Source organism: Triturus cristatus, chromosome 12 (genome assembly GCF_964204655.1).
Source record: "Triturus cristatus chromosome 12, aTriCri1.1, whole genome shotgun sequence".
In the NCBI taxonomy this organism is placed as follows: domain Eukaryota; kingdom Metazoa; phylum Chordata; class Amphibia; order Caudata; family Salamandridae; genus Triturus; species Triturus cristatus.
Window position 1 is genome coordinate 725,308,798 of NC_140595.1, and position 12,390 is coordinate 725,321,187.

Genomic DNA, 12,390 nt, shown 5'->3' on the forward strand with positions numbered 1-12,390 from the left:
GACAGACCCCTTTATTATAGAGCTTTTCAAGGATTAAAGATAAGGCACTTACAAAGGAGTCCCAAATACTCAGAGATGGTTGACTTCTGTAATATGGGTCGTAGACTAAAAGCAGCGCAAAAACAGAGTGCAACAGGGTCCAAAAAACTTGAGTGCCACAAGGGAGTTTGAATGCAAGCGTATCCTTTTAAAGATCCAGAGATATACTCATGCAATTTTTGTTTTTAGGACAGAACGTGCATGATGAAAAAAACATTGTTTTTAAAAAGCGCATTGCAGAATATCAGTACTTTGATGTGGGAAAACTTCAAAACTTTCAAACAAAATATTTGTAGGCAGCTTACAGCAAGTTGTTGTGGCCGAGTGGTTAAGGCGATGGACTCGAAATCCATTGGGGTATCCCCGCGCAGGTTCGAATCCTGCCAACAACGTGAATCTTTTTATTATCGGCTACAATTTCAGAAGTTAACCTTTAGTATTTCTTCCATTTCAGTTTTATAAATAGGTGGCTTATTTTTGTGTCACTATTGCCTCTCCACATATTTGTTATCGCTACCTCTTTCATGTCTTTGCTACACCTCATTCCTACTTTAGCACTGGTGTAAACGCTTCAAATTATTATACCGTTGCTCTCTCATTCATACCTGCGCATGCACTTGAAAGTTACTTTACCAATAAAAGACGCAAAGAGAGAAATAGAACAAAAGTGCTGTCTGGATTGGCAAACACACTTCATAAAACTGCATTTTCTTTTTTATTCTCCCCCGTGTTACATGCTTAACCTCCCCATGTGTAATTTCTCTTAACCTGCTGTCCCAGGAAGAGAATTTCATCTACAGGCTCTTTCTGTGTTTTTTTCCCTAGTCTGTCTTTCCCATTTCTTAGCTGTGTAACTGTTCCTTTACGCGCTCTATTTAAACGCCATCAATCTCATTTGAGCTCCTTGCTCCCGCTTCTGTTTTCTCCACCTCTCATACTGCCAGTTCTCTCTTTCTCTGTGGTTGGTGGCTACTTTCCTGAGCTTCCGAAGCCACGTGGTTCCTGCCTCTTGTTGTCAGACTTGAATTGGAAAAGGAACCATATTAACAAGCCTTTTCCACTCACACACGGCGGAAGTTTATACTTTAATTCAGTGAGCTAAGAAAAGCGTGTTGTGGGTCCCCTACGAGCCATGGTGCTTGCTTCATCATGATTTGGCACCAGTCATTAGCCGCAGCTCTGCTAATGAGCCACTGAGGTCAGTTTCAATATTTACTCAAAAACATAACCATGCAGCCCACCCCTCAACTGTGTATTTATCTTGCTTTTCTGCTGTTCGTGTGATTAGCTGGGAGGAGCTCACGGCGACATCCTCCCTATAAAAGTGTAGATGGATCACTCTCTAACTCTTTCTCGCTTCACATACAAATGGCTTGAAAGGTGCAGGGAAGATGCAGGTCTAATAGACAGAATAGAAGGTCTGTGCCAGGTGGGTTTCTCTGCATTGGTGTCCCATCACAGGTCCGCAAGTGTAATGTGTGAACTTTGACTCCTGGCATTTCACAAGCAGGCGGCCAGGAAACGGTTTCAGCCTATCAACCACTGAGGAGACGCAGCCTCTGAATGAGGAATGAGGAAGCAATGAATACATCCAGCCTATCACAGGAATAGCCCTGAGTGTTCCGAATTATAAATTCTCCATGTCACTGTATGTCGTTGAGCCCAAGTAGCTCGCCGTGATCGTATAGTGGTTAGTACTCTGCGTTGTGGCCGCAGCAACCTCGGTTTGAATCCGAGTCACAGCATTGTGGTTGGCAATGTCACGGCAGTTGGGTGTTAATTTTACAGAATTAGCAAATGTGCCAGTGGTTTTTGTAAAATGTCTATTAAAAACAGATCCTTTCAAATATTTAAACCAGCTAACAACAAATGATTTAAACTCGCATGATTATAAGCTGTAGCTATAATGTATTTACTTACATAAATTATCGTTCTTGAACCTATTGGGGGTGGAGGGGGAGCGGAGCTCACCCCCCAGGTGCAGTTGAGTGACCTGTGTTGTGGCTCTCTAGAGGGAAGGCACAAATTTTGCTGTCACCCAGCCCAATCCAGACGTGTATTGGGGCCAGGTTTCAGGCAAATAGAGCAGTAAGTGCAGAGAAATGTTCACTCTCTAAAAGTGGCATTTCTAAAATAGTAAAGTTAAATCCAACCTCACCAGTAAGTAGGATTTTCAATAAATAAATAAAGCTACTCCTCTCCGATATGGAATTACCAAATAAAAAGTATAGGGGAATACACAGAGCTAACCTATGAGAGGGGTAGACCTCACAGTAGTGAAAAATGAAATAGACTGTTTGGTACTTACAGGACACGCGAACCACCAAAGTACATATCTTATTTTTTACTTACATAGCATCATGTACCTAGGACTACCTAGGGCCTACCTTAGGTGTAAATTATATGTAATAAAAGGGGAGTTTAAGGCTTGGCAAGTAGGCTGGGACTCCCCTGGGAGACCCCTGAGTCTATGCCCAGAACCATAACTCTGCCAGTCGAGTACTTACCTAAAAGCCGATAACTCACTTTTCTTCCATAGGCTAAAATTTCGTTGTTTCACTTGGAAATTCTTCTAAGTGGTGTGGAGTTTTGGAACTTTAAAATATTTATCTAAAATCAGCCGAACAACGAATTCTGATTTACTCACCTGTTATCAGGAGAGACCTCAGTGCTGCATCTTGGAGCTCAGTACTGACCCTGAAAAGTAATTTTAACCGTACTTACCAGTAACTCGAATTTCCTTACATGGGATATCATTGCCTGCTTTTTGCTGAAAATTTTCTAAGTGTCGATTTTTGAAACTTACAAATATTCTTTAAAAATCGTACCAACTGTGAAAACGTAATTGTTTACCTGTTTTAGATAGATGTCCCAGTACTGAGCCCAGGAGCCCAGCACTGGATTACAAAAGTAACAAGAACGTACTTTACCCGTAACTTGAATTTTCTTCCATAGGAAACCATTGACTGTTTTTCTGTGAAATTTCTTCTAAGTGTCGATTTTGCAAACATGTAAATATTCCTTAAAAATCGCCTGTATAACTTAAACGCAGTTTCTCAACTGCTTACAGGTGGTACAGTAGTGCTGGATCTAGGATTCAACACTGACCTAGAAAAAGTAACCATAACCCCACTTACCTGCTAAGTGAATTTCCTTCCATAGGATAACATTGGTAATTTGATCAGCAAAAGTTTCGAAGTGTCAACTTTTAAAATAGCAAAATATTGCTTAAAAATCACAACAGTAACTAAAACGAATTTACTCACTTGTTTCCAAGAACTGTCCCAGGACTGAATCTAGGATCCAGTCCTGGATTTAGAAAAGTAATCCTGAAAGTAATTAATTGCATATAACTTAAAATTCCCATTGAGCTTGCTGGAGCAGAGTTTTCTTTTAGAAAATTCTGGGGCTTTTGAAGCTCTGGCTTGTCTATGGGTTTTATTAATTTATAAATAATTAACAATTAATTATTTGTCTTGTGCAAGTGTGTTTTACTAATTAACCTGTTTGTCCTAACACGAGAGAAAGTTATACGAGGGTTAGCTTATGTTTGCTGTTTCTGTATTTACAATAACGTGCAAGTTTTCATGTTTAAATGTTGCTGTGTGCTATTTATTTTGAGCACAAAACGCTGTCTGAATTAATGCTTTTTATGTCGCAAAGCTAGATAAATGCATACACATAAGGGTATTAGTGGGGTTAACACTGTTTAATCATTATGCTGTAGTAACCTTTATTTTGTCTCTTTAATTAAAGATGGTCTATTGTGGCCTATGGAGGCCTTTATGAAATGGCTGAGAATATTTTGAAGCCTGGCTGAGCCGTGGCGAAATCTGTGATGTGGCAAGGGAGACCCCTGCTGGAAATCGGTTGAAGACAACTGACCGTAGTCCTTGAATGAAAATTTCCATGAGGATATCAGCAGTTTGGAGGATCTCCAAAAGAAATGATTTGTCCTTGGTGAACAAAGGAGCTTCTGAAACAAACAATGAGCTGTAGCTCGGCTGCCGAGGGAAGCGGAATGAGTTAGATACTTTAATAGTTTCTGTTTCTTGGTTCCTGTTCCGTGGTTACGTTCTGTGACTTTTCCTGAGCGGAGATTTTCAGATGTTGCAATGTTACATCTCTTCCTTCTCGTTCTGCTCAGTGATACAGTTTTACTTGTCAATTTTATGTGAGTTTCCATTGTATTTTTCATTATAAAAACTGTTAGCTTAGGGAGGGCTCTCCCCACTCTTTCCCCACTTTTTTTCCACTTGCCCTTTTACCTTCGCTGCGTGAACTTGCGTTGCTGAGGACTGATGCTGAGGACTGTCCTGAGAGACTTTGCCAAGAGACTGGTCCTGACCCGTTCTGACACTTAGTTAGAATAGGTAACTATGAGAAATGATTTATTCTGATTTATTTTGACTAATTTTAGATAAAGCAATATAACTTTTAAACATGGTGTTGAATATTTCTTTCCTTGTCAATTATTGAGTATATTTTTGATTATTGTTTTATAGATTGTTTATAGTATGTTTAAGGACAACCACTATAATCAGGTCCTATCGCTTAGATATAGATGCAGGGTGGTTTAGGAGTTTTCTTCCCACAGGTTTATTGCTGGTAGAGTATTTGAGCGTATGTTAGTGAAATGGGCCCTAGTGTATGAAGAATGTATGTGCGTGTAACTGTAAGATTACTCTATCCGTGGTAGTGGGCATATTTTTGATACCCTGATCTGTATCAATTTCTCTGGTAGCAGAGGATGGTTATAGATGGTTGTCTTGATCTGATAAGATAAGATTGCTTGTAAATTAGCTTATTGATTATTGACTTATTTTGATGTTGTTGGTATATGTACTAATACTATATGTTGGAGTCGTAATGTTGAGTTATATGTAGTGCTTCTGGAATTTGGAAGCTGGAAGCAGTTCCGTAGTAGGGCAGAGGAAGGTGTATATGCTGCTCTCGGGAAAGACGGGATTGTAAGGAATTACGTGTGACAATTGAAGTTGCGCGTTCACATTGTCTGGGTTCGGAATCAGTGACATTATTGTATGTTACTATTAGAAAATATTTCTGGTATATAAGGAGTGTGTATCGTAGTGAAGGTTATCTGTGAAACTCTGGTCTTAAGTCCCAGGGATCCGTAAGGATTGCCGTTAAAGCTTATTGCGGGAGGAGTAATAGGTATTCTCTGAGCTTGTTTGCGGAACTGAGCAGAGGTAAGCTGCTTAGTTGTTGTGAGTTATAATTCTGTACAGAGACAGATTGTGCTGTTCTCGAGAAGCAGGATTCTGTGTGTATGTACTATATTTTTTCTCGTATGAATGTGCGTGAATGCATATACATTTATTGATTGTAAGACTCTTTTGGATACGTCCTAGAGGAAACAGTTATGAGATGTATGTAAGTTTGTTGACTCTTAAGAAATAGACTCTCTTTTACTATTCTGTGGTTAGCGAAGCAGACAATGGAGATGTTTTTATGTTGTAACTAATAGATTTTGTAGAGATTTTGACACACGAAGTCTACTGAGAGTTTTTGTAAAGGAGGGGTAGACGAGTGACAGAGACAGGAGACAGAGACTGCAGCGGCTGCTGACGTCAGAAAGTTCGCGCACTGATTGGATAGTGACTCAGAATAGGGTTCGCGCTAGGATTGGTGCGTTAGTGTGAGTCGCGCTGCTATTGGATGAAAATTCGTATTGTATATCTATAATACGGAAGAATAGAGAGTTTGATAAGCGCTTGCTAAAATGTATTACCAAGAAGAGAAAAAGAAAAAGACATTCTTTGGAAAGGTTAAGAAGTGGTTTAGTAAGGATAAAGAGGTTAAAACAAGAGAGGGTGAGTTGCTACCTCCAGCGAAAACACCTGCATCCTTCATGGCTGCGAAATATGGATTACATACCTGTATATGGTTACAGAATTGGGTCAGGTATACTAAAGAAGATGGTGTTCTAGCATTTCCAGAACATGGTTCATTTAATTTGGCCGTGTTGAGAAATTTACGGGAAAAGATGTTATGCTTAGACCCGAAGCCGAGACCTACACAGTTCGAGGCTTTAGTGGAATGGGAAGAGGAAGTTCATGACCGAGAAAAGCAAAGATCTGGAGGGTATTACAGGTACATGTTTGGGAGGAGACATGATCGTGAGACACATCATGATCGAATGAAAAGATGGCGAGATGTTAGTATGTCAGAGGGATTATATCCAATGAGAACAGTTGAAGCTTCTGCTCCTTCAGAAGAAAGGGTTTCTGAGTCAGATAGGAGAAGATATGGAGAGTATGAAGATGAGGTCTTGAATGACATGATTTACAAAAGACCACCTCCATATAGATCAGAACCGGATGAGAGTACACCAGTTGTTTCTCCGATAAGAGATACTGTTGAGAAAGAAAAAATGACACCTGAATCAAGGGGTAGTAGTTCTTTCAGAGAGAGAGAGAATAGAGGTAGTGAGGAAAATGCCAGACAATTAGCAAAGACGACAACAGAACTGACTGAGAAAATTAGAGAGTTAACGATGAATCTGGAAGCTGTTACGGTACCTGTAACTATAGGTCCGGTAATTCCTGTGTTTGATAAACAGAGGACAGGTGAGAATGGACTGGTAGTTCCATATATTGCAAATGATTTGACAAATTCAGCTGGTCCTTCAGGAGATTCAGATAAAAGAACAGGGAGAAGTGATCTGAAACAAACCAGACATGACACATGTAGTGACTTGAGACAAACCAGACATGACACATGTAGTGAATTATTGGATGTTAGTGAACCTAGTTGTTCAGGGATGCCAATTTTAGAACCGCAGAAAAAAGTGGTTCCAGTGAGAAAAACTGCAGAAATAACAGTTGACGATTTAAATGATTGGATGAAGGTTCTTCAGAAAAAAGATAAAGATTCACAAGTTATTGATGTGGTTAAATTACGTATAGAATTAGAAGAGCTTGTGACAGGAACAGTTCCAACAGAAATCCTGAAAAGTCATCATGATGGTGAATTAATGTTTATGTGCAAGAGCATAACATGGAGAGCAAGAAATACACATGATAGACTGAGAGCGATAGCAAATGAGCAAGGAGTTGACATTGATAGAGTAAAGGCTTTGCAGAAAACGTATAGGATGGATTTCACAGAGAAAGATATAGAAAATTTGAATACTTCTGGTAGAACAGGACAGATTAAAGAAATGGTGGCATTATTGCGAAGATGGGGTGATGTAGAAAAGTGGAAGGATAGGTGGTATAAGAAGAGAGAGGAATCTGAAGATAGAACAACTTACTCAGCATTTCCAGTGAGAGAAAAAGAGAAACCAGTGGAGCAGTTTCCCATGAGAGAAATACCTGGAGGAGGATATGTACATGTTCCATGGACCAGACAGGATATTTTATCATTTACGAATGATTTCCCTCGATTGAGAGAAAAGCCCGTCGAGTGGTATAGGCAGGTAGACAGGTTTGTGAAATTGTCAAAAGTGCTGTGGGTTGACCTGAATAGTCTGTTTGATATAATTGTTCCAGCAGACTTATGGACTGAGTGTAAAATAGTTGTGAGTTGGCCTACTGAGGAATATCCAAGAGATCCAAGAACAGGGGCACCAGATCCAGAAGTGATGAGGAAGTACGATCAGGTGATGGTATACCTGAAGAGTAAAGTTCCTCCAAAAGAGACAGACTGGGTTAAAATAGATCGAACACAACAGGAAGCAAAATAATCAGTTCATGCTTTTTACGAAAGGCTGATACTGGCTTTTAAACAATTCAGTGGAGATGAACACCTGGGTGACAAGGATTTGAGTCATTTTGTATACCGATTTGTATATGGTCTTAGACCTGAAATTGGTGAGAGAATTCGTGAACACACAGTGGACTGGCAGAGTAAGAAAGTAGATGAGATTCTGAGACATGCAAAATATTTCAGTGATGAAATTGAAGCAAAACAAAGAAAGCTGAAAGAGAAAGCAATGTGGGCACAAGTGAAAGTTGCAGAAAGACAGGAAGCACAGTTGGTGGAACAGGCAAATAATACAGGAAATAATACAGGGAATAGACCGAGATTTGCAGGAAAAGGAAGGGGAAGTCTTGAGGAAGCCAAAAAGAAGTTCCCGTGTCACAACTGTGGCCAACTGGAACATTGGAGATCTGAATGTCCTAATCCACCATTAAATGAGGGTAAATCCTTAAATCAACAGGTGCAGAATGAAGGGAATAACCAGCAGCAACAACAGCAGAAAGTTGTGAGACAGCAGCAGAGTCAAGAGCCAAAACCGCCATTACCGCAGAATAGAGGGGTACAAAAGTACAGTCAGGACTCGGGATTCTTCAATGATGAGCAGGTAAATAAACCAAGACGTACTAACAAGGTACAACAGTACTTGTTAAAGAGTGAAGGGAGTGAGTCTGAGGGTGATTATTGACGGTGCCGAGGAGAGGAAGAAGAGTGCATACTTGGTGCAACTCTAGAAATAGACCAGGCAGGACCATTTGTGGATGGGAAAATAAATGAGGAGAGTGTTACTTTTTTGGTAGACACAGGTGCGACAAGATCAACTGTCAGGTCAGCAGATGTTAGAAATCTTCCTCTCTCGGATGAAGCAATCCAAGTAGTTGGTGTAGCCAATACACAAATCAGAACACGTCTTACTGAACCAGTAAGAGTACAGATAGGGAAATTTTCAGACATGCACAGATTCATTGTCTGTGACACGAGTCCAGTGAACCTGTTAGGTAGGGACTTGCTGTGTAAAATGAACTGTACAATTTTCTGTACACCAGATGGAATAGCTTTTGAGACACCAGATGATGATGTTTTCTACCGAATGACTCTAGAAAATAGAGAAAGTGAGTTAATTGGTGCATTTCCAGTGTTCAATCCGGAGGATTTGCCTCAAGTGCTGAGAGACACAGTGAAAAGAGCAGTTTGGGATTTTAGAGGAGAGGATGTGGGATTGATGAATAATGTAGATCCAGTGAAAATTGCAGTGAAAGAGGGAATTACATATCCTAACATTCCTCAGTACAAAATGACACCAGAAATAATTGAAGGGATAACTCCTATAATTGAGAAAATGATTCAGCAAGGAGTTTTAAGAGAACTACTGAGTAGTCCGTGTAATTCACCGATAATGGGACTGAAAAAGCCCAATGGTAAGTTCAGGATCGTGCAAGACCTGAGAAAAGTTAATCAGATTGTGGTGGCATGTTGTCCCATTGTGCCAAATCCATCAGTGATTCTGTATCAAATTCCACATGATGCTGAGTGGTATACAGTGATTGATTTGTGTCATGCATTCTTTTCAATTCCATTGCATCATGACAGCCAGCCGATTTTTGCATTTAGGTTTGGCCAGCGTATTTTAGCATGGTGTCGTATCCCACAGGGATATACGGAGAGTCCTTCGATATTCAATCAGTTATTGAAGAGATCGTTGGAAAGTCTAGTCATGCCTGAAAGCTCAGTACTAGTACAATATATTGATGACCTACTTGTGTCATCAAAGACACGTGAGGCTTGTGAAGTGGATACCATAGCTTTACTGAATCATCTGGCGGATGGAGGGTTAAAGGTATCTCCAGCCAAATTGCAATTTTGCAAGAAAGAGGTGCATTATCTTGGACATAATATTGAGAAAGGTCTGAGAAAAGTGACTACTGACAGGATCAAAATAATCAGAGAAATGAAAGCTCCAAAAACCCAGAGAGAAGTGAGAATGTTCCTGGGTATGGTGGGATATTGTCGTCAGTGGATAATTAATTTTTCCCTGATAGCAAAGCCATTGATTAAATTGACAAAAAGTGAAATGACAGATCCATTGGATCTGGATGCAGAACAATTGGCAGCATTTGAAGAGCTAAAAAGTAAAATGTGTGAAGCTCCAGCTCTGGGTATGCCAGATTATGAAAAAGAGTTTGAACTGTACTGCAGTGAGAGAAATGGATGTGCACTTTCAGTGTTAATCCAGAAACATGGGCAATTGAGAAGGCCTATTGCGTACTTCTCATCGACACTCGACCCTGTAGCTGTGGGTTTACCAGGTTGTCTAAAATCTGTGGCTGCAACATGCAGAAGCCTGGAACAGAGTGAGGGAATCATAATGGGGTATCCTGTAAGGGTATTCGTACCTCACAATGTGGCAATTCTTTTGACAAGAAGCAGAACTCAGCATATGTCACATAGTCGGTTGACTAAGTATGAAAAAGTGATTCTGGGAGCATCAAATGTGACTCTTGAGAGATGTATGAATGTGAATCCAGCGACACTCTTGCCGGATATTGAGAATGTGGGTATAAAGATGGAAGATGATCATGATTGCTTAGATGTGCTTGAGTACTGTACGAAACCGAGACCAGATATCAGGGATATTCCCTTACCTGAGAATGATCATGTGTTGTTTGTGGATGGATCATGCCTGAGAAATGATAATGGTGTGCTATGTGCAGCATATGCAGTGTGCAAAGTTTCAGAGGTCATGGAAGCATCACCATTGAAAGGAGTGAAATCTGCGCAAGTTGCTGAATTAGTGGCATTGACAAAAGCTTGTGAGATTGGGAAGGATTTGAGAACAACAATATTGACTGATAGTCAGTATGGATTTGGAGTGGTGCATGACTTTGGCCAACTGTGGCTACAAAGAGGTTTCTTGACATCGGGTGGAACTCCGATAAAGAATGCTGAACTGATTGGAAAATTGCTTGAGGCGATACAGCTGCCTAAGGAGTTAGCAGTTGTAAAATGTGAAGCACATGGTTCAGGGGAGGATTTTATCACGGTTGGAAATCGATATGCCAACGATGTGGCGCAGTATTGCGCCAAGACGAATCAGTCGATTAACAGGGAAAGAGAGAAGGAAATGTCTTTTCTTTCTGTGATGTTTACTAATGTCCTAGAAACGTGGGATGAAGTGAAACAGTTACAAGATGAGGCAGGAGAAGAAGAGAAACAAGATTGGGTTAAGGCAGGATGGGTTAAACAAACCTGGTACAATGCAAAGTTTAGGACAATTGCAGAGAGCATCTGTCAAAGGTGTTTGATTTGTCAGCAATTTAACACTGGGAAAAAGACAGTGGTGAGTCTAGGGACAATTGGCAGAGAAGGAGGTCCTTTCACAAGAATGCAAATTGATTTCATTGAAATGCCCCAAGTGAACAGACTGAGGTATGTTCTAGTGGTAGTCTGTTTGTTTTCAAGGTGGGTGGAAGCTTACCCGACTAGAAGAAATGATGGATTGACAGTGGCAAAATTACTGTTGAGAGAATTGATTCCTAGGTTCGGGTTTCCAGTTACAGTTGAGTCTGACAGAGGTAGACACTTCCAAAATGAACTCATTGGTTTGATTTGTGAAGCATTAAAAATACAGCAGAAGCTACATTGTGCATACCGACCAGAGGCTTCTGGTGTGGTTGAGCAGATCAATGGCACAATCAAAAACAGAATCGGAAAGATGTGTTTAGCCACTGGCATGAAATGGCCAGACGTTTTGCCTCTAGTCTTAATGACTATGAGATCTACTCCAGATAGAACTACAGGTTTGAGTCCGCATGAAATAATTATGGGACATGCAATGCGCCATGCATTCGTGCCTGTGAATAAATTGGTGACAATAACTGATGACATGATTTTGGATTATTGTAAAGGCCTGGCTGACGCAGTTCATTCTGTGTTTCACCAGGTTGGAGAAGAAGCTACCACACTTGAGAAGAAGCAAGCTCATGATCTAAGTCCAGGTGACTGGGTGAGGATTAAGGTGCACAGAAGAAGAAATTGCTTGATTCCAAGGTGGGGAAGGCCGAGACAAGTTATTCTGACTACAACGACTGCAGTAAAGTGTGCTGGAGTGAGACACTGGGTACATGCAAGTCATACTCTGAGAATTCCAAGCCCGAGAGAGGGAACTGGTGAAGAGTATTATGAAGAGTCAGATTCCAGTGATGGTGAAGATCCTGAAGATACGGAATCAGTGAGAAAAGAAGCAGAGAGAGCTTCAAGAGATTCACTGCGAGTATCAGAGGAAAAATCAGATTCTGTTAAAGAGCCTGAAGTTTCGAGTAGCAGTGGAGGAAAAAGAAAAGAAAAGAGAAAACACACAGAGACTACTCCTGAATCAGAAGAGGAGGAGATTGAAGAACCACTTGAGATTATTCTTGAAGAAACAGGGTCAGAAAAAGATAGAGAGGGACAGATTGCGGAACACCCGCGAGGAGGTGTAGGGAACATTGATGAGGAGCTAGGTGAAGGGACAAGTAGACAGCAAGAAGATTGCGTGTCGGAGACCCGAGGAGGGACAGAAGTAGGGAAGTCTCAAATAGTGGTGAAAGAATCTGTGGAAGAAAAGAAAACTGCTAAGAAACGAAAGCAAGA

At 40.6% G+C, this 12,390-nt stretch overlaps 1 non-coding gene across 1 annotated transcript; it reads left to right on the forward strand.

Annotated features, from left to right (window-relative positions):
* The first annotated feature begins 349 nt into the window (after nt 1-349).
* Nucleotides 350-431, forward strand: TRNAS-CGA (transfer RNA serine (anticodon CGA)). The gene has a single exon. It is a non-coding gene; the product is annotated as a tRNA-Ser (tRNA).
* Nucleotides 432-12,390: the final 11,959 nt, after the last annotated feature.